The 24,976-nt window shown below is 41.0% G+C and overlaps 1 long non-coding RNA gene across 1 annotated transcript in view; it reads left to right on the top strand.

Annotated features, from left to right (window-relative positions):
• LOC122173718 (uncharacterized) overlaps positions 1–23,723 on the top strand; it is a 42,141-nt gene extending 18,418 nt beyond the window's left edge. Inside the window, exon 2 of the long non-coding RNA XR_006174445.2 lies at positions 11,132–23,723. This is a non-coding gene — a long non-coding RNA (uncharacterized LOC122173718). The remainder of the gene's footprint in view (positions 1–11,131) is intronic.
• The last annotated feature ends 1,253 nt before the right edge of the window (positions 23,724–24,976 follow it).

Raw genomic sequence — 24,976 nt, 5'->3', positions numbered from 1 at the left:
GCTGGATCAGACATCTAATGTAAATCAGAACAGCTCAAAAGCTACTTTAACTTATGGAGGCTTCCCACCATATCAAAATGGAGAATCAACGGAGTACAGGCATGTGAGATCCACATATGCATTTTACTGAGCACACACCTGCACATGTAAGTCAGAAGTGGGGTCGCATAGGAACTGCTATGATACCTGAGGATTCCATACCACAGAGGGAATCCTCAAAGGACAAGTTAATCTAGATTTAGGGCTGCTTTGCACTGCTGGAGAGGTCAAGGATCTAACCCTAAAGGTTATGTCCTGTATACACAGGGTTGTATCCTCTCATCCTTAAAGGTTGTAGCAGCAATATCATAAACAAGTAGTGTTTCTAATACCTTTCTTTCACCTGAGACTGATTATTCAGGATTTTCTAGCAACCAAAAATGCAGAACTGCCTGTGCCTATTCTTTTGAAAATGTGTAACACCACATGGATGAAAGGATACAACAAAAAACACCAACCACATTTGTACAAGTGTTTAGTAACTAATACAGCACAAGGTATTATCTAGAGAACAAAAACCTGATACCAAGAGGATGATGTAAGAGAACGTCCTGATAGATATATTCTTTGCACACATTAAAAGATCAGGGTCTCCTATTCTGTTAGCTGAATTGCCTTATATCATCTGCATACCCACAGTTTCATGTTTGCTTTCTATTTTCATATCTATGGGAATGGAATCTGCTCTTCTGTATTCAGCCAATATCCCTCCTGCTGCTGCCGGCTGTGACTTAGGCCCGGGTTTCCACAACCCTTTTTATTTTCAAATGATGCTGAACCACAGTAAGTGTACTTGGCAATCTTGAGATTCCGAGGTTGGGGGAGGGGACTTCTCACTGTTCCTATTTTCAACTAATTTCCACCAACATTGCTGGGTTTTCAAATTCACAGGCAAGGACTCTGAATCCATTTATTTTGGTATAAACCAGGAGTAATGCTACTCAAATCAGAGTGACTGTAAAGGATATCAGAATCATGTTTGCTATCTTTTACATAGGCAAACACATGCTGAAACTGAATTATAATTTTGCCATTTCTATAATCTTGTCAAGACTGCTGTGCTTTGATGACAGCTCCTGACTAATTATTCTTGTTATAAACAGGTAGTAAACCCTCACTTTTGTTCCCAGAGGCAGATATGCTTTTGTTTACTACCAGTCTTCTAACAATAAGTGCAGCTATCTACTGGGTTCTTAATGCACAATGCTTTCTCACATTGTCACTAAGAACTAAATTCTTCATACAGAAGTTCAAAACAAGTTCTGCATTTTCAGGGAATCACTGTTGCTCTTTGTTAGTGTCAAGGAGGAGAAATGAGTACTCTGTTTTAGATATACTCAAGAAAGATTATAGCTTCAGAATTGCTGTCTCCAGCTGTCTTCCATTTATAGTCTATTTTGTTCTTTACTATCTGTATGTTCTGAATGTTTTGTTCCCTTGCTTTAAATTTTAAGCATGATGCAGACAGCTAACAGCATGATGTTTGATGCAGGCCTTTAAACTGACAAATTTGTTCTTTTTATATCTTCCCCAAGTCTTTCATTTGTTTTCATGTTTACCTTTGCAAATATTTGTGATTGCTGTACAGATCAGTGAGAAAAGTTTTCCAAGGAAAGAGACAGTTTATTTTGTATGTATTATTTTTCCTTAGTTTAGCTACTAAATATTTCACAAGCCAGGAAGTTTGACTGCAGTTTACTCATGTCCTAAGCTTAAGTGGAAAACAATGATGCATTCATATTACAAAATTTCGTGTTGTCCAAACTTAAATAAATCTGATCCCAAACACCAATCAAGAAAAAGGTCAGCGTGATAGGGAACAGAAAATTAAAGCCATCAGTGAGATAACTGGCAGCAATTAGTAAAGCAGAGCACTAGGATGACACTGTGCATAGCTCTGGTGAGATCACACCAGTGGCATAGCCAGGTTCTAAGAGCAGGGGGAGCAAACACATACAAAAAGGCGCCCCCCTTGGCTCCTCCTCCCGCTGCGCCCCCCCTCCCCCTTGGCTCCTCCGGCCGCGCCCTCCCTGGCTCCTCCGGCTGTGCCGCGGCCCCCCCCGTTGGCTTCTCCGGCTGCATGTGGCCTGCTGCGCCCCCCCTTGCTCCTCTGGCCACACTGCCTTCCCCTTGGCCTCCGGCCGTGCCGTGCCGCCCCCCCTCACCCATGGCTCCTCTGGCCACACTGCGGCCATGCTGCGTGCCCCCCCTCGCTCCTTCAACCGCACCGCCCCCCCATGGCTCCTCCAGCCGCGCTGTGGCCATGCTGCATCCCCCCCTCGCTTCTCCGGCCGCGCTGCCCCCCCCTTGGCTCCTCCAGCCGTGCCATGCCGCCCCCTTGGCTCTTCCAGCCGCACCGCCCCCTCCTCGCGCCTCGCTTCTCCAGACGCGCCCCCTCACTTTTTTTTTTGCTTGGGGTGGCGGCAAAAAAAGTTAGAGCCAGCCCTGCACTCCCCGCCCCAGCCCACCTCTGCTCCGCCTCTGCCTTCCTGGGCCTGAGCGCACCGCTGCTTGCTTCTCCGCCCCAGGCTTCCTGTGTGAACAGCTGATTCGCAGGAAGCGGGGGGGGGGAGAGCGGAGAAACAGAGCAGTCAGGCAACTGAGAATCAGGATCTGCAGCCAGCTGCCTCCCTCAGAGTCCCTTCATCTCTACTATGCCTGAGCCCTATAGAGAGGAGAAAGAGAAGTAAGGATTAAAACTATGGAAAACTTGTTACAATTAATTCAAATTAGCCTGTCTGGGGATTTTGTTTCAAACTGAAATCTCAGGACAAACCTTATGAACAAACTTGGGCTGATTTATGGTTTAATGTCAATTCCATGCAAATGTTTTACAGAGGTCTGATGTGAATGTGGGTGAAAAAAACCCCTGTACTTTGGGGACTGAATAAACAATTTGAAATTCATCAAAACCAAAGTCAAGTGACTCAAAACTGTAAAGGTTCACATATACCACAGTTCAGCACAGCTCTCAAAGGGAAGAAGAGAAAGTGGATTCCATAACACTATTTGTGCAGCTAAACAGACTTATAAACATGAGGACACAGATGAACCGTAGTTCAGAATGCCCTGGGCACTAAAATGGTTTAGGCAAAACTTATTTACACCAAGAGTGATTAATGTGTGTCGGAGTGTCTCCTGCTCCTTAAACCAGATGTAAAACAGCTGTGTTGAAGTCTCAAAGGGCTCAAAAATGTACATATTAGGATTTCTGCAGTTTAAATAAAAGGCCCAATTCACTGAGATCATGGAAAATGGAGAAAAGATGAGGCTCAGCTGCTGTTTCAGTAACTGTAGGAAAATGGAAGTTGAAACTCAGAGGCTCTTCTTTAACAGTAATAACAGTAGGGTTACCATTCGTCTGGATTTACCCGGACATGTCCTCCTTTTTGTGTTAAAAATAGCGTCCGGGGGGGAATTTGTAAATCACTAAAAATGTCCGGGATTTCCCCCCCATGCAGAGCGAGGCGCGGCTGGAAGGGCTGCAGGAAAGTCAGCCGCTCGCATGGGGCTCTGGCAGCCAGAGCCCTTCCCCCGCAGCTTGCCGGGCTGGACTCCGGAGCAGCTGTAGAGCTACTCCCCCCCCGCTCCCTCCCTGCATTCTGAGCCGGCTGGCCTGCCGGGCCGTTTGCATCGGCCTCGGCAGCTCCTCCTACCCTGCAGCCCGGCGCCCCGCTCCGGCAGCACTGTGCAGGGGCAGGGCGGGTTGTGTGTTGCGCTGGGGAGCGCAGCCACGTGTCCGGCTCCGCACAGAGCCCAACACCATGTTCTGAGCGGCAGGGTAAGGGGGCCAGGGGGCAGGAGAAGGGGCAGAGAGATTTTGGAGGGGGCAGTCAAGAGACGGGGGGGGGGTCAGGAGTTCGGGAGGGGCTTTTTGGGGGTGTGGAGAAGGTTTGGGGCAGTCAGGGTACAGGTAGGGGGTAGGGTCCTAGGGGGCCAGTTAGAATGGGGGGAGGGTCTCAGGAGGGGGCAGTCAGGGGACAAGAGGCAGGGAGGCTTAGGTAGGGGGTAGAGTCCTGGGGGTCAGTTAGGGGCAGGGGTCCCAGGAGGGGGCAGTCAGGGGACAAGGAACGGGGGGAGGGTTGAAGGTTCTGAGGGGGGCGGGAAGTGGGAGGGGCAGGGGCAGGGCTAGGGCAGGACGGGGGCGGGGCTCCTCCCATCCTCTTTTTTGCTTGCTGAAATATGGTAACCCTAAATAACAGGGAGCAGCAAAATCAAATCAGTCATTGTCAGCAACCTCATAGTGGGTCTGCAAAGTGCCTTTGGCCCATCATTTAGGTGGCCACATCAGAAGATATAGTGTCTTGTATCAACAAACAGTAAACTCAGATGAACCTTTATTATGCTGGGATATGGAGATCCCAGCAATAGATCAACTCAAGTGCACATTTTTCAGGCCTAAAGTTAAGCAACTAAATCCATATTTAGGCACATAAGTGGCTTGACATACAGTGGTGCTCATAGGGTTCCCAGATGTCCGGGTTTCAACCAGAACTCCTGGTCAAAAAGGGACCTTGGCATTCCGGTCAGCATAGCTGACTGGGCTGCTAAAAGTCTGGTTGGCCACAGTGGCCAGCTCCAGGCAGCTCCCACATGTGCATCCGGCTCCTAGGCACTGGGGCAACCAGGGGGGCTCTGAGCGCTCCCCCGGGCTGTGGTGCAGGCGCCACCCTGAGTGCTGGCTCCAAAGCTCTCATTGGCTGGGAACTGCGGCCAATGGGAGCTGCGGGGGCAGCACCCGTGGACAGTACACGGAGCCCCCTGGCCACTCCTCTGCCTATGAGGGGGAGGGACATGCTGGCCACTTCTGGGAGCCCCCCCAAGTAAACGCTGCCCAGAGCCTGTACCCCAAATCCCAGCCCAGTGAAAATGAGCGAGTGAGTGAGGGTGCGGGGGAGTGAGCAACAGAGAGAGTGGGGGGAATGGAATGTGGGGGGACTTCAGAGAAAGGGCAGGGCAAAGGTGTTCAGTTTTCTGCAATCAGAAAGTTGGCGACCCTAGGTGCTCAGAACCTCTGAATATAGATATTGGTGTTTAACTTTAGACCTCCGAATTGAAATTGTCGGAGTACTATAAAAACAGAAGAAACCCAATAAAAGCAAAAGAAAAAAAGGAGGAGGGAGAAGGCTCTTGGTTGCTGCTATTTATACCATATTTCATAGAGCTGCTACCCTTGCGATTTCCTTTCTGTGACAAAAATGTGCATAACAATTAAGAGCATCTGTGCTGTCAGGAGACATATATACACACTTATGAATAGGATTTCTAATCTTTTAAACCTCTAAGTTGTAAACAGTTGACTCACCCCTTGTTATACCCCTACCTCTTTGAGAAAGATAGAAAGAAGACTACTGATCTATATATTGGAGGCTGGAAGAGGGGGAGCTGACTATTTAGATATTTAAGAGAGACTCATATTGAATAGGAGAATCCCAAGAATCCATTTTCTAAAATGTTTGAATCTTTCCTCACAAAAAGTAGGTAGATTCTTTCTGCATAGATGTAGATTTGAGAGACCATGACTATAAGCAGGGAGGAAACCTGGAGGATGAATATCTGTTTACAGAGAACTAGAATGGGACCAGCTGGTGCTACTGGCTGGTATTTTTTACTTTTTCTTTGGGGTACTGATTTTTTGGGGGGGAGGGGAGGAAGCTAAGCACTGAAGACAAGAAACAGAAGTTGTGACCAGAAAGACTTAGAATTGGTTACAGCAGCAGTCTCCACCAGCTGCCATTACAATGTGTATTGTGTACATTTGCATGGTGTAGGCTCTAATTCAGTTTTACAGTCAGAAAAGAATAGGAGGCAATCACCACAGCATCCACCACCAAACATGATAAATAACCTGTTGTTGAGATCATGTATTTAGCCCAGTCAAAAGATTTGGATTGGAAAGAAACTGACAGAAGAGCCAGGACCAAACCTAAGAAACCACTCATACAATTAAAAAAAAAAAAAAAGACACAGGAAAGTAATTTGTGTTAAATTTTTGCTTCACAGTGGAATTGAAGGAATAAATCAATCACCCATTTTGTTGGGAACTGTGCCCAGGCAGAATGTCCTAATGTTTTTAACAGTAAAAATATTTCAGCTTGACAGTGTTCAGAGAAATTAAAATACTCATTTAGGGTAAATTTTTCCAAAGGGTATAAGTGACATAGGAGCCTAAAATCCTTCAAAAGTAATTTAAGCATTTTGGGACTAGATTTTTAAACGTATTTACATGCATAAAGATGCAGATAGGCACCTACTGGAATTTTCAAAAGCATCTAGGAGGTAGGTCTACACTGCCATAAACACACCAAACCTCATGGCTCTGAGTCTCAGAACCAGGGTCAGCTGACTCAGGCTGTGGGGCTAAAATTTGCAGCATAGACATTCAGGTTCTGGCAGGTTCTTATGTATTTATAAGCAATGTCCATCCCTCTTGTGGGGTCTCAGAGCCTGAAAGTCTACACTACAATTTTATAGCCCAAACAGACTAAGCCCTGTGATCTTGAGTCAGCTGACCTTGACCAGCTGCAGTCTTTCACCACAGTGTAGATCAGGGGTCGGCAACCTCTGGCACGCGGCCGACCGCGGCTCCCATTGGCTGCGCTTCACTGTCCCAGGCCAATGGGGGCAGTGGGAAGCCGCGGCCAGCACATCCCTCGCCCGCACCGTTTCCCGCTGCCCCCATTGGCCTGGGATGGTGAACTGTGGCCAGTGGGAGCCGCGATCGGCCGAATCTGCCGACGCGACAGGTAAACAAACTGGCCCGGCCCGCCAGGGTGCTTACCCTGGCGAGCCGCATGCCAGAGGTTGCCGACCCCTCGTGTAGATGTACCCTACATGCCTAACTATAATTTTGGATATCTAAGTCCCTTTTAAAAATGGGACATAGCTCTATGGTATGGAAATTCAAAAGTCAGCCATCTCTTTCATAAGAGAAGGAAGAAAGCTGTTAAAACCATTACTAGGCACAATGGGCTTGATTCTACAAGATACAGAGTACTTCCTTGAGGTTGTGAGCACCCTCAACTCTCACTGAAGTCAATGGTACTTGATATCACTCAGCAAGCAGGACTGAGCTCAATATGTCAAACTAGTACAACCAAAAAATGGAGTTTAGAAAAATGCATTTACCATGGAGACAGTGGGAGATGGAGCCTTTGAGAGAAATTAGTTTAGATGACTAGAGAAACATTTATGTATTTAAAAGCAATGTGCTTGTACTATATACAGAGACATGGGATAAAATGCATAACGTCACTGTTTTGTTAACATACAGATGAATACCATATCAGGGAGTATGCAGTTGCAATGACATTTCTTAGTCCTTTTGCCACTTTATCCCTAATCTGAGAAAATAACAAATGCATTTAATTGATCCTCTTTGCTTGTGAGAATTTTGATACACACAAACACACGCGCGCACACACACACACACACACACAGATTTTGCTGAACCTGAAATTTAATGGCTCAGAATCTGCAATATAAAATACAGAAGGAGCCCTGAAGCTGATGAAGTCAGTAGGGCTCTGCATGGTGCTGGGGACCACCTGTACACACCACATTGTAGGATCTGGTCCCTTATTAGTCATTTTAAATCATTCCCTGTGTAATTTCTGCAAATGTGTCAGTTTGTACCTTGTTTACAAGCAAATAATTGAAATAAAAATTCAAGCTGTTTTGATTGGACATATAGGTCACATGCTATGTTTCTGTTCTGAGTGGATGAGCATAACTCTTGGAATCAAGTTTCTGGAACAAATATTCATGTTTATTAATTTCAGAATTGTTTTCTGAAACTATTACTTAATATGCTACTTGGTGAGTTTTCCTGCCATTCAATTTGTTCACAGGAACATGCTCAGGAAATCCGACATTAAAAAGGTTGCAAACCCATTTCAAGCAAATTCAAATGAATGGCTGTGGAAAACATTTTGAAGTATTTGTCCAGTTCTAGTTCTCATTCACTAGTTAGTTTGTGCTGTGCCAGATGAGAGGGTTTTTTCCCCCAATTTTGTTGATACCCATTGATTCTGAACTCCTAGGTATTGCAATATGGGCACAGCAAGATTGCAGAGAGGCAGAACTATACAAGTATATTGTATGGAAAAGCAGCATCAACACAGCAAAAATGGATTATATATTTTCCCCCCCTTAGTTTTTTTCTTGTGGTGGGAATAGGTCATTTTGTAAAAATGTTTGACATTTGGACCTTTGTTAAAGTTACATTAACTTCTATATTTATTTTCCTTCCCAGAAAAAGATCAAGATAGAGTACCATTGTGGTGTTCATAGGACAATAAGACCGAGTGGGGTGTGTGTGTACTGAATTAATATAATCACTGAATGGGTATAAGAGAGACATCTACTGGCTGAACATAGAGATATTTCTTTAGCAGATTTATTCTCTGCTAGTATTAGTTCTCTTTCAGATGTGTTTCATTCTGGAATACAGACACAGGACAGGAAACAGTAAAACATACTTTGGGAAGTCCATTTGATCAAGTTGATAATTTTTCAAGAATTACACTCCACAGTAAGGAAAAGAATACATGCAACAAAAATAATAGCATAAGAATTAAAAATATCACCTTTTATGGACACAAATAACTGAATTGGCTAGCATCATAGTTGATGACAACCTTTCCACTCTTTCTAGTGTGTTTTGGAGGGTAATAATCCTTTTGCCAATTTAACTTACTGCCACGTTATACATTGTAAATAAATAATGCCATAAAAGGAAGAAAATGCAACTTAACTATGGTAGATAGACATATATGCCAGAAAATGGGTTCTAGGCTTGAATTAAAAGGCAAGAAACAATACCTAAGTGGGGGCTAGCTAATTAGCTTTTGGGTGAATAACTGCAGCTAGTTGGAATGCAGATTTTTCATTCAGTGGGGAATTCCATCAATTAAACAATGTTGTTCCAAATTGGAACAAAAAACCTAAAATTTCAAAATTTCCTGCAGAACAAAAATTTTGTCAGTTTTCAGTTTAGAACCACTGAAAAAAAAGTTTCAGTAATGTTGAGTAGTTATGTTTTGATAATGTCAAATATATATTATGTATAAATATTATTTAAGTTAATATAATATTAAAGTTAAAACAAATCAATTGAAATGAAACATTTTGACATTATCAAATCAAAATTGTAAGCTATTCTTTGATTCCTCCAATCAAGAACTTAGTCAAAATCAACATGTTCCCATGAAACACTTAATTTTGATGAAACTGCATTTTCTGACAGAAAACTATTTTGACCAGTTCTAAAAATAACATTTAAGAACTTCTTGTGAGATATTGCTTTCCACTCCCATTTCTAATTTGTCTTAGACAATTGTAAGCTCTCTGGGGCAAGGACTGATCTTCTAAGTGATTTGCCTGCAACGTCTCTGGTAGGACAATTCTTCATTCTATAAACTAAATAATCCCTATACCTATGCACCACACATTTCACTGATGAATATATAATGCCTGTGCTGCCATTCTTTCATCACTACAAAAATCAGACCTAGATTGTGATAGACCAAGAAGGTGATTGGCACATTAGAAATACCACTTATTTGAATACTGTTAATTGAATACATTAACTGGCAAATTTTGAGTTTGTCAACCATCTAGTGTGTTTGTGTGGTATTCGGCAATCTCTATAGCGGATTGAAGAGTATTCATTGACTATATTGAACATATAATGACTATATTAATGGAATAATTTGAATATTTTTTCTAGTAAATAACAAACTCTGATAAATAGACAAGCTGACAGAAACAAATCAGAGAACCCACATTTTAAAAGCCTGGTTTAGTTCTGCACTGTAGAGTCTTACATTATCTGTTTCTAGTGGTGGCCACAATATGCCAAGTAAGATACAAATACAAAAAAGAATAACCCACTTTTTAAGTAAACTAACATTACAAAAAAACTTTTAGTATAATTATAGTCTATATAAAATTATTACTATTAATAAAAGAAGAGCTGATGATAAACAAGTGTAAATTTAAATACCAGAGGTAAAATTACCTCTAAACCATTCTATCTCAACACATTTCCATGGGACTATACCTTTCTATGAGAAAGAAGCAGAGAGAATTGTTTCAGTTGCTACAGTAGTGCAGTTTGGAAGAAAGTTTCCGATCCACAAATAAAATAGTTCGAAAATGGGTTTTGCACCCTAAGAGGTTTTCTCGTTTTCTTGGGATGTGAAAAATAGCCACATTGGTCAAGGGTATAAACATCTCTATAAATATAATCAAACTCCCACAGGGATAAAAGAGCCTGGGTAAATTTCCCAGAACAAAGTTCTTATAGTTCAAACCAGTGGCTCACCTGCCAGCTTTGATCTGATTCTCTCTCCTGTTGGGTCTGCGGCTGTCTCATAGGTTTCTCTCTGTCCCTTTCCTTTAAGAATGGGGAGCTACTGCAATGACACTTTTTTTTTAGCCTTATGGAATTCAGCCTTTTTTCCTGTATGATGGAAGGTAAACCAAGAAAGAATTACTGTAAAAAATAAAGTGTGGTCAGTCATGTGAACATTATCCAAGGACATTCATGTTATAAAACGTGGTCAGATATTTCAAGTATGGGTGCCTAAAGTCAGACTGTTACATTCATATGTATATTTCTAAATAAAAGAGGCCTGGTCTTCAAGCAAGTGACTTAAAAATGGCAGCAGCTGGCACTCATCATCTCTGGTGGGGACGGCCAGGTGGGGAATAGGCCACTTTCAGTGCCTAAAAAGCTCTTGCAGAGCAGACCCTTTGGTTCTTCATATTGGCCCTTGTGTTTTCTCCCTCTGAATATTGCTCTGTGGTCTGAGGGTGCAGCCACCACACTCAGCTGGTCAACAGAGTTAAATTCGGCCATTCATGTTATGAGAGGCTACTTGAGTCAAGCACCAAATCTCCAGTTTGAATGTGCTAGCAGTGTTCATAGCTCTACCTACCAGACCTTCAACGAGATGCAAATACTGTAAGTCTTCCAGGAGAGCTGTGACAGCTTAAACCAACCCATTACATGTCTGGTTGACTGATATTCTATTCCCAGACTGTAAACAACACATTCCAATAACTCAAAATGTCTGTTCTTATTCAGGTCAGGAATCCCACTTCTGCAGACCAGGATGTGACACCACAGCTGATCTCTTAACACCCCTTTGCTACAGCAGCTCATATACTTCTGGACAAGTGTGCAATTGGCCTTTTACCATACACAGATGTTCAACACCACCAGGGAGCTGAAAATTATGTCTCTACAGAGTGGAAGAATTGGTGAAAGAGTCCAACACACATACAAATTCAAGAGTCTATCGCTGTACCTGCTTCCTTGTCCACTTGAGCAGAGATCCTGGACCAGGCTCAACAGGCTACTCTGTCTTGTCCAGAATTGCTATAAGTATGCACCAGCTTGGCCTGATTTCCTCCCAGTGCTGTAACTATGACAGTATGGCAGACAATAACTCATGTGGTGGAACAGTGCTCAACCCGACTTCTGGAGGGTGGTTTACAATGCCTAGCTTGCATTGATACAACCTGTTCTCTGGTTACAGAACCTAGACATCTGCATACAAGAGACAGAGAGAAGTCAAAGAAGGAAGCACATAGCATCTCAGTTGTATGCTGAAGATCACATGACACACCCATTCTTTGCCATCAGCCCACTCCTGTTCACTTGCATGTAAGAAAGCAATTATGCAAGGGGTTTGAGATGTCTGTGTAGTGAGGAGAAATGTCAACTGCTTAGCCTTTCCTACACTCACACCATCTCTGATCACACTTGTGCAATAAGTCAACCATCTTGTGCTATCTGCTGTCAAATAAGGATCTGTCTGAAAGATATCTAAGTGCTCAAAACCATTGTTACATAGCAGAAGTAAAGTTATATTACGGGTTTAACAGCATACAAAAGTCTCTGCTTAGTTAACCCCAGGGGAGGGAGTGTGGATGGGGAATACATCAGGCAAGGACCCCCGCTCCCATTTGCAGTCTAAATTTAATCTCTGCTTTCAAGGAGGTAGAGTCATGAGTCCACATATGTGGAAGCCTGAAGCTGCTCCTTTGATACAAACCTGCAGGGTCACTGAAATGGCCAGTCTGATTACCAATAGACCAAACACAAAAAGACAGAACAAGCTGCTTCTGAAGGCTTCCTGCTGGGTCATAGGTCAGTCCCTGTGGAGGCAGGGATCCTACATGAGATCTATCATGTTTGTACTTTCTATTCTATAAAGCAGGAAAAAGCACAGGTCAGCAGTAATCAAACACTCATTGTTATCTGCTGGCTCTCTCATGGCATACATGATTTCAGTCTGGTTCCTAGTGGATGTGTGCCTAACAAAACACAATTAATCAGCACAATTGGCACTAATTAACAACCTTGTTGGGAGTCTCAAAAGAGAAGCCAAGCACTGAGCTATCTTCTTGCCCACAGAGGTGGTCTTGCCACATATAGGAAGCAACACTTCAAAAGCGATATGGGGGAAGCTTGCTCTGCTACTGCCTATGCTGTACATATTTTATTGTTTGAATAAATAGAGAGCTCTAGACACCAAGGCTGTCAATCTGTCACCATTCATGGAGTACTTAAAATTTAAAAATAAAATAAAATCAGAAAGCTATAGCTATTGACATTGCACCCATCAGCAAAGTTGGTAGGGAAAGAATCTATGAATATACCTTGGGGTTGTGCTTTTGGGTCCAACTTGGTGCAGTTGAAAAAGGAATATTTTGGTTGGTGAAATCTGACCTCTTTAGGCAGGTCAACACACTATTACAAAGCAGAGTAAACCATGAATGATACCTGACAGTGAAACTTGGTATTCTAATCTGCCTTTCTGTGGAGCACTGATATGTAGGCCTAGTGATGTTTGTGTTAGCGATTTATTAACACATGAACATAAGGTGTTTTTTTTTCAGTATCTCTCTTACCTCAGATATATAGCTGTGGAATTTGGGTGATACCATGCTGAAATTTGTTGTGGTCTGCAAATCCCTTAAAAAACAAACAAACAAACAAACAAACAAACAAAAAACCCACAATGAAAGAGTCAGTGAGCTGGATGTCACAAGAGTAGTTGGTGTTTGACATCCTCATGTTACCAATTGCAGAAAGGAGGAGTTTATTAAAGAAAGTCAAGATCAAATTTCTGCGATGGGCCCATGACAGATGCCTCTGCTTACACCAGGGCTGAATTTGGTCCTCAGAGTTTCTGACAAACCACATACATCACAGCCAAAATGCACCACAAGAGTGTCAAACTTCATCCAGTGAAAAGGGATGGATTAATGTTTAATTATGGTCAGTGGGCAAAGACATACGTTTCGCACTCCATACTACCCTCAAACCATAATGAGACTCTCACTGATGTCAAAGGGAGGTTTGCACAAAGATCAAGGGTAGCATCTGGCCTTTACTAGTAATAATCATATTGATTTAATTATAAATACAGAAAAAGTAGATGCATAATTACTAATTTGTCTTAGTGTAACAAAGCACATGCTCCTTCAAAATAATGAGTTATAATATTAAATTACACTTGCCAGGGCACTACTATTCATTGTTGCCTAAAGGAAAGATTCAGATCAAATGAACATGTCTACTAAGGACTGTTGTGCCAGTCAGAGTGACCACAGTTGATATAGTATTGCCAGGAAGTTCCTTCATTTAGCTCAATCTTGTAAATCCACAAACCCTAACTCTGCCTTTAATGGACATTTTGGTGACTTTTAATTGCAGATCTTTGGAACAACTGCCAGTCTGCTGTGCACATTTGGGTTAAATTAAGAGTAGCATAACTGCAAATATTCAGGAAATATTGTGTGCCCTTTTTATTGGTTACAAAATACCAGAGCAGGCTCAGAATAATAGTGTGAGAGGGAATAGGAAATGAAAAACCTTTGTTGCTATAGAAATGGCACTCAATTACTCTTACCTTCTTAAAAATGGCACATTAGCCCTTTATTTGCTTTGGCAAGAGAAAACAAACCTCTTTATTTCTGCATATAGCAGGAATTTATCCATGTATTGCCACTCACACTTATCTCTGCAGGAAAGCTCATGATATACAAATGGTGCAGGAAAGCCAAGTTAAACTTTTCAATCAATCATTTTTATTTATGCGATGCAGAAACATTTACTGTTGCTGTCAAGCAAGCAAAAACTTTAATAAGGTGAAAAAGCCATATTAATTGATAAATTACAGCATAAGCTATAAAATAGCCTACACTTTTTACAAACATATCTCCTTCCATTTTATGGCTCAGATGCTTAAATTGTTAAACACATTTAGAAAAAAAATATGAAAATACTTTCCAGAACTGACCGAAATAGAGTATTAGTGCCAATTTATACTCTACACCTTATGAAGGTGAAATATATAGTACATATACTGAAAAAAAAAAAAAGAAATCAGTGTCTATATTAGTTACTATATAGTGGTATCCAAGATACCACAGCTATTTCCTATTCTAAATCGAGGGCAGAGTATTTCAAATATAACACTGTGATATAACCGTGGACAAATGTTGATTTTTTAAATGGAATCCATTATGAGTGTATGTAGTCAAGATAAAAACTTGCATCAGACAGAGGATGCTGTGCAAGCACAGTGTTTTGCCTTTTGTTTGAGAGTGGTAGGAGAGAAGGTGGTACATAATTATATAATATTTTATTCTGAAACAAAATAGGCTTGACTACAATTAACCTACCCTGATACAAGTAACTCCACTGAAGTCAATTGAACTTTACAGGTGCACAACTGCCCTAGTGTGATATCATAATGAAGCCTAGGCTACCTTTTTGCTTAGTATGACCTCCTCTAGTTTATAGCTATTGCAAGAATATTTCTTCTTGATTCCAGAGGCTTACCTCACTGCAGGTCTTATTCTAATTGCTGAAAGGTGCAACTTAAATAACTATTACACATGAAGTTTTAATGCAACTGTTTGTCTTTGACTTTTGATATCAGTAATACCAAGGGATTGTAATAAATAGCCCTGGTCAGAAGTTGCCAGGTGAAATGATTTTCTATCTGAAAGTGCAGAGTAGTTTAAATTGAAGGGTTTCTATATAGTGTACTACATGGGAAGAGGATCCAGGGTGGGTTAAGGGTTGGGTCAAGGAGGATGTTGTTTGTCCCTCCAACAGTCTTGTAGAGCTTGAGTCTGTGTTACCCTTCCTGCAGGCCCCTGTGGTAAGGAACCTCCCCTTTAAGTGGGGTGACTTAGAGGGGCAAATATGGCTAGAAGTAACTATTAGCATGACTCCAACGGAGCAGTGATGTCAGGAAGAGGAAACAGCAAAAGGGGCCACAGGCTGCAGGAGCACAGGACCTGGCTTCCCACTGATCCCCTGGGATTCTGGAAAAACCCAGATTCTCTGTGGAGTCTGGAGGCAGGTTACCACAGCTTTTTCTGTAGGGAACTAGCTCAATAGTAGGATCCAGAAGAACTCTTTATGGGGTAACTGGATGAAAATTGCTTCCCCCTAAGCTACCTCCCATGGGCCTTCCTGCAGCACGGGACTACCTTGTATGTAGTGTGCATCATCTGAAGTTTCCACTTCCCAAACTCCTGGTTTCCTTATCACTTTGATCTTTAAAGAGATTATTGCAGAAATACAGTAGTACCTTAAAGCTGAAGAAATATTACTTAACACATTGGGCAAAATTCCCATTGGCTTTAATGGAACCAAGATTTTATGTGATGTTCATGATACCTTAATACAGTATCTTGCCACTGCTTTTCTTTAAGAATTTATATTCTGGGGGGAGAAGGGGGGAATCTAATTTTCTTCTAAATGTCAAAGTCAGCTATTAAAATTCTGGCAAGTGTGATTCAATGCCAGATTTGATCAGATCTAAAATATCTGATAAGAATAGTATGATATTTATAGATAAGATGTTTTGATCTTTTGCATTTTAGGGGCTTTGAAACTATAAATCTTACCCTTATGTTTAATACTTTCAGGTCTGAGCAAGAGCATATGTTTTTGTAAAATATTACTATAGGTTTTTCTTCCCAGCTTATTGCATATTTATATACTTTACACACCTCAATTTCATTCATAACAGTCCTACTTGAACTTTTATCAGTATTTCTTAAGACAGTTAGCTAACTAATGTTGGACCATACAAATTGGTTTGGCGCTTGTGTCCTGAACTACAGAGATCTACTGTATCCTACATTATTACATAGTGCATTTAACAAATTTTAACATATCAGATCTAGAAGCTGTACATATGATTAAAATCCAAACTATGTCTCTTAACCATGTGAATCCAAACATTGCAACATTTTAGGAAGATAATTTTTCACCATGCAAGCCTATCTTTAAACAAACAGATGAAATGGATGTTTCTAAAAGTAACAGAAAATAATGAATAACTTCCATAAGTCGGATCATTCAAAGTATATGGAATACACTTTTGTAGCTCAGGCACACAACCTTACGGGAACAGTGTAGATATTGGTATGAGAATGAAGTTTGGTAAGATTTCTCATGCATCGCTCCAGTGTATTGTCAGGGGAAAGAAGATGCAGAAATAAAGTAATGCCATAAAGCAAGAGGGAGGCGTTCTATGATAACATCATGACTCAGGTCTACAGTGAGGTGTCAAATTCCATCAGAACCTGAGAAGTGCAGTTATAAGACATTGCCACACTGCAAAATGTTTTATTCTGTAAAGTATCTTCATGAAAAGACAACCAGTTTGTCATTGCAATAGTAGTGACGTTCTGTATTAAGCAAAAGATCACTTATTGCCAAGGCCCCTGGAAAATCTTAAATGATTTTCCACAATATCAGCACCTTTACCTATTTTCTGGGGGTGAAGGGGGAAATTCATATTTTCTGTTTTTTTTTTAAAGTAATTTAAAATCCTTTCTGTTACAAAGATAGTCTGATTGTGTAAACATTTTTTTTTTAAATAAAGTGTTAGAAATTATGACTGAAGAAGTGTGTCCCCCCCTTAAAAATGGCAGGTTGTGTGAAAGGCTGTATTAGTAGGAGGATTGCCAGCAGATCAAGGGAAGTGATTATTCCCCTCTATTCGGCACTGGCGAGGCCACACCTGGAGTATTGTGTCCAGTTTTGGTCCCCCCACTACAGAAGGGATGTGGACAAATTGGAGAGAGTCCATCGGAGGGCAACAAAAATGATTAGGGGCCTGGGGCACATGACTTACGAGGAGAGGCTGAGGAAATTGGGGTTATTTAGTGTGCAGAAGAGAAGAGTGAGGGAGGATGTGATAGCAGCCCTCAACTACCTGAAGGGGGGTTACAAAGAGGATGGACCTAGGCTGTTCTTAGTGGTACCAGATGACAGAACAAGGAGCAATGGTCTCAAGTTGCAGTGGGGGAGGTCTAGGTTGGATATTAGGAAACACTTTCACGAGGAGGGTGGTGAAGTGCTGGAATGGGTTACCTAGGGAGGTGGTGGAATCTCCATCCTTAGAGGGTATAAGGCCTGGCTTGACAAAGCCCTGGGTGGGATGATTTAGTTGGCGTTGGTCTTGCTTTGAGCAGGGGATTGGACTAGATGATCTCCTGAGGTCTCTTCCAACCCTAATATTCTATGATTCTAAGGGAAAGTTATATTCAGTTGGAGGGAAATTTACTGAAAATTCTATACAAAGTGAAGAAATTCATTTTGAAATTTATTTAAAAAAATCCTGACATTTTGAACTAAATTTAAAAAGGTTTTTCTAATTTTTTTGCACAAACAAGAATTCCAAGCAGCTCTGGTTGAGATAGGTTTGTTTTGGGAAGACAAACAGCAAACCGTCTCCTCATTCAATCATTTCAATGATATTGAAACTCTAAGGCTTAGCTGAGACCTTTCCAATTGCTAACATTATCAAATATGGGAAGATCGAAGAGGGTGGGTGGCGGGAGGGGGAAGGCTCAGCTAGCTGGAGTCACAGAACAGGAGCAGGTGCCTTTCCCACCTTGTTTTATTAGCAAGATCATACAGTGGACCTGATTCTGATCTCACACCATATTAACACTGAGTGCTGAATCAGGCCCAGCAATAAGAGCACAGTCTTGATTTGGCTTTCACAACCAGGATAAGAAAACTCCCAAATTGCTGAGGTTCTGCCTGATTGATGGTTTTGGGAGTACTCCCTGCTCAATCTGACCATGCCCAGAAAGGAACACTCATCTCATACGGTCAGACAGTTAGCAAAAGAACATGCAGCCTTAACATTAGCTCAAATTCAAAAAGATTCTGGCATATTGGCAAATTTTGTTTCCTACTTAGAAAGATGTTGCATCATACAACCCCTCTCCCAAGTGGCAGCTGCTTTGAGGAGCTGCAGTGAGTCAGTTTCCTGTTAGAAGAAAAACTGGTGACACAGACTCAAAGAATTTTCTGAGTCTATTTTTATCCACAAAATATACACAAGTCCTGTTTACCTTGAATAAAAACCAAGAACAGCAAAAACACACACAAATTCTTTTTGCAGAAACTCCAGCTAAAACACCACTGTGTCCAGACTTGCAGCCAAACAACAGCCACTCTGACCTTTGGTCCACGTCTCCTGCTTTTAGCCTGCTGCTTGTTTCTGCTCAAGATGCCACCTAAGCTCTCACTGGGAACGCACCACAGCTCAAAGTCATATGGCCCTGCTTGTCTGGCTGACTCAAAATTGATAAGAAATTATTTTTTCATACAATGCACAACTAACACATGGAACTCATTGTCACAAGAGAATATTGAGACCAAGCATTTAGTGGGGTTCAAGCTTATTTGTATAGCAAGAATATCCAGAGTTATAATAGTAAATATAAACCTTCAAGACGTAAATCAGCCCCCAATTATACAGCAATTCCTATGTTCCTAATATTGAGCATAGGCTAATTCGGCTGGGTTTTAAACTGCTAGGCAGCTTTCAGATTCTCCATCCAGACTAAAAGATCCAAGCACTTTGACTCTCTGGGTGAGAATTCTTTCCCCACACTTGTCAGTCTATGTTTACCACTTTCTGTAGAGAATTTCATATCATGTAGACAGATCAAAGTATTACTTTGATTACCAAAAATGATTTTTTTCAAAATGTATGTAAAATGGAGTTGCAAGTATGTCAGAGCTTACAGAGCCAAAGGTCTGAAATATTTCAATGCATCAATACATAAGCATTTAAGATAGTCCACTTTTTATGATACAGTTAACAGATCTATAGATTTAAAATGAAACTCTAATCGTAAGTTGCCAATATTTGCCATAGATTACTGTTTGTCTTGTAGCCATTCACGGTTACACTTCACAGCGTAAGAACAGAGAAATTAGATAAAGGCATACAATACTTTGCCGGGAAATTGCAACATAACACTACTTTATTTTTCAGAAGTCAGTGTACACAGGAACTGCAAAACAGAGAAACAAAACAGGCTGCTTCCTAAAACAGAGGGGCACAACTCACCCCACCTTCCTTTAAACAAACTGGCTCTTTTCAAACCATCTCACATGCATTGTTACAGAGCCCTCTAGCCTGCAAGCAGGACCTGGAAACCCTCTGCTATGTGCAAAAAGAACAGGAGTACTTGTGGCACCTTAGAGACTAACAAATTTATTTGAGCATAAGCTTTCGTGGGCAACAGCTCACTTCATCGGATGCACGTGCTGTAGCCCACGAAAGCTTATGCTCAAATAAATTTGTTAGTCTCTAAGGTGCCACAAGTACTCCTGTTCTTTTTGACGATACAGACTAAAATGGCTGCTACTCTGAAACCTCTGCTATGTGGTGAACTCACCACCAGGGAGCCCCCTCATGTCAGGGCAGTGTTGCAGGCAATCTTTCACTGCAGTGCCCTCTTATCAGTCCTGGTTCCACAACAACCTGCTGCTTCCATGGCTTAGCTCTCACACCAGATCACCTGTCAGACCCTTTCCAGGTATCACAGGAAAATCTAAAGACAGAATGCCCCAAAGCTTAGTGGTCTCTAAACCCAGCCCTCAGTCTCCATCTGAAACTTGTGGGATTTTGGCCTGGTTTACTTCTGATGCCTTTATTTCCACTCTTGGTCTGGGGAAGAGGTAGGAGAACCCAGGCCCGCCCTCTCCTTTTAATTCTAGCCTAGGAACCTTGTTTTAGGCAGCGAAGGACAATTCCTTCAATCCTTTCACCACTTCCCTGGGCTGCTCCTATCTTTATTCTGATTGGCGGGATCATCACCAGATCTGCAAACTGCTATTTACACCTTGGGTTTTGATGCCTCATGGCATCTTCCCAGCTAGCTACAGAGATGCTTCCCCAAAACCACTCAGCCCATCTGGCAGCAGCTGGGTTGTATTTCGAACACTGTCTCTGTGTCTCATTTTAAGGCAGGCAGTATTTTCCTCTTTCAGATAGGAGACGCTCCAGCTCTCTTCCATGGTGCTGGGATTTAGGCTAGCTGCAGGGCCTTGGCCGGTTTGGCCTTCAGCTGGCCTCTTTTCCCCAATTAGCTCATCAGTTGGGTAGCTTCAGCAGGCAGCCTTCTCCTGCCAGTGTGCCCTGCTACAAGGGAGGAGACATAATATAAGCTGGTTCCCCTCCTAAAACTCATCCTTATTGACTGGGAGAAGGAAAGCCCACTCTTCAAGACTCCGGGTCCCAGACAGTAATGGGATTCTTCCCAAACACTACTTATTCCCAGGAGCATTTCCTCTCCCCAGTATTTCTTGTGTCTTTGGAGATCAAACATCCAAAAATATTAAAGGAACCACGCCATGTGTTGGGGTTGGGCTGTGACCCAGGGCACAGCCACCCTTAAGGGGCAGCTCACCCGTCTCACACACCCACTCTTAAAGCAAAAGCTTGCAATTCCACAAACAGTCCTCAATATACTACATACAAGAATTACAAACAATCACTTTAAGTAGCAGGTCATTCATACTTAGTGTAAGTTTCCATCACTGTTACTCTACAAAGTAACCTGCAATTTGTCCTTAACATAGAAAAAGTATATGAAATTTGCAAGTGGCATTGCACATTGGTGAAAAATATTTGTCATTATAGCAGAACACAATATAGCTGAATCTTATCTTTCAATAAGAACTGAACAATAATTAAAATAAGGCTGATTCAATGAAAAAGGACAAATTTAATCAAGTATGTATTAAATTAATGGTATTTGACGAGCTCTACTCTTGATATGTCCATGAAAATTAGTGAAAAGTAGAGAGAGTACTTTTGACATTGTTAATAAAAACAGAATGCCCAAATTACAACTGTGTCCTTAATGTCATTTTCATAGACTGACTATCAGACCAATCACTATACATAAGTGGTATGGTCAAAAATCCAACTAATGAAAGTATGTTTATATGTGTAATATTCCTGTATCCTTATCTAAGTTGTTAGGCAGACAACTATGCCTGGTGTGGTTCAGACTAGTTTTAGTCCATAAAACCAAATGGGTATTTATCAACCAAATAGACAACATGAGCTAATTATGTTTTTAATATACTGCAGAAAGGAAGTGAATGAAATTCTAATTATTCTAGATGTTGAGCATGCCAAAGTAATGAAAAGTTATTTTTCCTTCAGGAAACTGAAAGGCAACACACTGAGCTCATTTCAGGTTTCCACAGAAATGGAGTGAAATGGGAAACATGTGGCACTTAGTGATGAATACAAAGCATTATGAAATCTCATCACATCTATCTAAACAGAGAAATAATGAACTATAAATCTTTCAGGTAACAAAGGGGGATGAATGCAGGAAATTTATCAAGTAAAGCCTTTATGGCATCTCTTAGTAGTAATCAATAAAGGGAATGTTTCAGAGTAGCAGCCGTGTTAGTCTGTATCCGCAAAAAGAAGAACAGGAGGACTTGTGGCACCTTAGAGACTAACAAATTTATTAGAGCATAAGCTTTCGTGGACTATAGCCCACTTCTTCGGATGCATATAGAATGGAACATATATTGAGGAGATATATATACACACATACAGAGAGCATAAACAGGTGGGAGTTGTCTTACCACCTCTGAGAGGCCAATTAATTAAGAGAAAAAAACTTTTGAAGTGATAATCAAGCTAGCCCAGCACAGACAGACAGTTAGATAACAAGTGTGAGAATACTTACAAGGGGAGATAGATTTCAATGTTTGTAATGGCCCAACCATTCCCAGTCCTTATTTAAACCGGAGTTGATTGTGTCTAGTTTGCATATCAATTCTAGCTCAGCAGTTTCTCGTTGGAGTCTGTTTTTGAAGTTTTTCTGTTGTAATATAGCCACCCGCAGGTCTGTCACTGAATGACCAGACAGGTTAAAGTGTTCTCCCACTGGTTTTTGAGTATTTTGATTCCTGATGTCAGATTTGTGTCCATTAATTCTTTTGCGTAGAGACTGTCCGGTTTGGCCAATGTACATGGCAGAGGGGCATTGCTGGCACATGATGGCATATATCACATTGGTAGATGTGCAGGTGAACGAGCCCCTGATGGTATGGCTGATGTGATTAGGTCCTATGATGATGTCACTGGAATAGATATGTGGACAGAGTTGACATCGGGGTTTGTTACAAGGATAGGTTCCTGGGTTAGTGGTTTTGTTCAGTGATGTGTGGTTGCTGGTGAGTACACTTTGCTGGTGAGTACACTCCCAGTGGGAGAACACTTTAACCTGTCTGGTCATTCAGTGACAGACCTGCGGGTGGCTATATTACAACAGAAAAACTTCAAAAACAGACTCCAACGAGAAACTGCTGAGCTAGAATTGATATGCAAACTAGACACAATCAACTCCGGTTTAAATAAGGACTGGGAATGGTTGGGCCATTACAAACATTGAAATCTATCTCCCCTTGTAAGTATTCTCACACTTGTTATCTAACTGTCTGTCTGTGCTGGGCTAGCTTGATTATCACTTCAAAAGTTTTTTTCTCTTAATTAATTGGCCTCTCAGAGGTGGTAAGACAACTCCCACCTGTTTATGCTCTCTGTATGTGTGTATATATATCTCCTCAATATATGTTCCATTCTATATGCATCCGAAGAAGTGGGCTATAGTCCACGAAAGCTTATGCTCTAATAAATTTGTTAGTCTCTAAGGTGCCACAAGTCCTCCTGTTCTTCTTTTTAATAAAGGGAATGTTATTCATATCTGTATATGGCTGAGAATTTTTATTACAATTTTTTCCCTTTTCCAGAGGAAACCTTGATTATTCATGTTTTACTTATTTCTTAAAATGAATGTTTGGCACAACTTGGGAATTGTATTTAGTAAATTTGTGAAGTTAATGCTTGCTTACAGAATACGAGATATTTAAGAAAACCAGAAATTTCAACAATGCAATTTTAAGCAAAAGTTGACAACTTCAAATGAACCTAACATCAAATTATAGGCCAGAAAGAATTAGTATTATTAATCACTATCATGTAGCGACAAAAGAATTGCAAAATAGAAATATATAGCAGTAGCAACCAAATGAGGATGTAGGATGTCCAGAAGCAAAGCATGATTTGAAAGTTGGGCCAGCCAGATTCTGGCCTTGTGTGTTCACGCACAATTAGATTTAGTAGGACTGCATATGTCTATTCACTGCCAAAATATAGCCAAATGTATCTTTATTTATATGGTACACCGTGTTTGTGTGTAAAGATCTTTAAAATCTCTCTTCAAATATATAACTGATCACTGCACAACTTATGTATTGCTAGTATCATAAAGGGTTCTCATTAAATGGTGCTAGTATCAAACAGTTATCTGTCATCTATTCTTCCTGGTTTTGTGCAATCAGTAAGAACACCAGAAAGATAACCTATATTTGCTCCTGTGTGTATCAAGCACAGTGAGTCTGATACATATTTGGAATATCCCTAGAACAACCTTCCAACAATAACAATGTTGGTCCTCAATGAGCAGCCCACTGACTATCTCATTGTCCAATATGACAAATTGGTTCAAAAAGGTTCTGTGTATTTATGACTGAACAATATGACTGTCTAAACAGTCTTAAACAATTTAACAAAAACAGCTTCCCTTTTCCACCTCCAACCACCATGCCTCCATTTCCACTCAGCCACACATCATTTATACTAATAAAGCTTCCTGCCACCCTTGCAGTTCCACCATATCTTCTAACCTCCATCCCAATTTCTTATTTTAATCTTGATTTAGAAAAGTACAAAATAATTAATCTTGCTTTTCCATTTGACTTGCAGCTCTTCACACCACTTCCAACAGAACAGATGCATCGCTAAGTAGCCCAGAGTGTTCCATATTCAAGTGATAAATTTCTTACACATGGCACTTAGCAGCAGAAATTAATAGAAAAAGAAGAATTTAGCATTTACTATATACAGCGCTTTATATCTTCAAGCAAGTAGTCGTGCCTTAGTTTAATAAAATACAAATTAGATGGCCTTTTAAAAATTTCTTTCATATTTTCTGTGACGGAAAAGGATAAAATGGGTGGGTTTCCTCTGTCCTTCAACATAATCAGGTTCCCTCGTTAATACTGTAGTTCACTCATGCAGAAATGAGATTATTACATTTTCAAACTGTCTCTGACAGTCGTTGCTACCAAAAGCTTCAGGTGAAGGTGCAAGAAACACCATAATAGTTGTGGGAAGAAACTGAAGATTCTTCCCATCTCCAGACAGTGATTTTGCTTTGAAGCATGGTGTCTTTTAACCCTTTTACATTTATCATATCTAGACACAACCTTTTCAAACAAGTTCAGGAAGATTGAAATGAGGGCATTTATTTCAGCCCACTGCAGAAAGTGGATACAACCATAAAAGTTTAGACCTGGATCTGAACTTCCCAAAACTCAGGGAGATAGATCACCTCAAACAAGATCCTGGATACAAAACAAAATGTAATATTAGAATTAAGGTATATTTTATGTTTGTAGAAAAACATCTGCAGATTTTTATTTTTCCAGGAACCACAGCTCCTTTTTAACAGTATGTTAGGAGAATAAACATAATATTGATTATGAAATCAG

Source organism: Chrysemys picta, chromosome 5 (genome assembly GCF_011386835.1).
Source record: "Chrysemys picta bellii isolate R12L10 chromosome 5, ASM1138683v2, whole genome shotgun sequence".
Taxonomy (NCBI): Eukaryota; Metazoa; Chordata; order Testudines; family Emydidae; genus Chrysemys; species Chrysemys picta.
The sequence above is the reverse complement of the archived record's forward strand: the minus strand, read 5'-3'. Positions and strand labels throughout refer to the sequence as shown.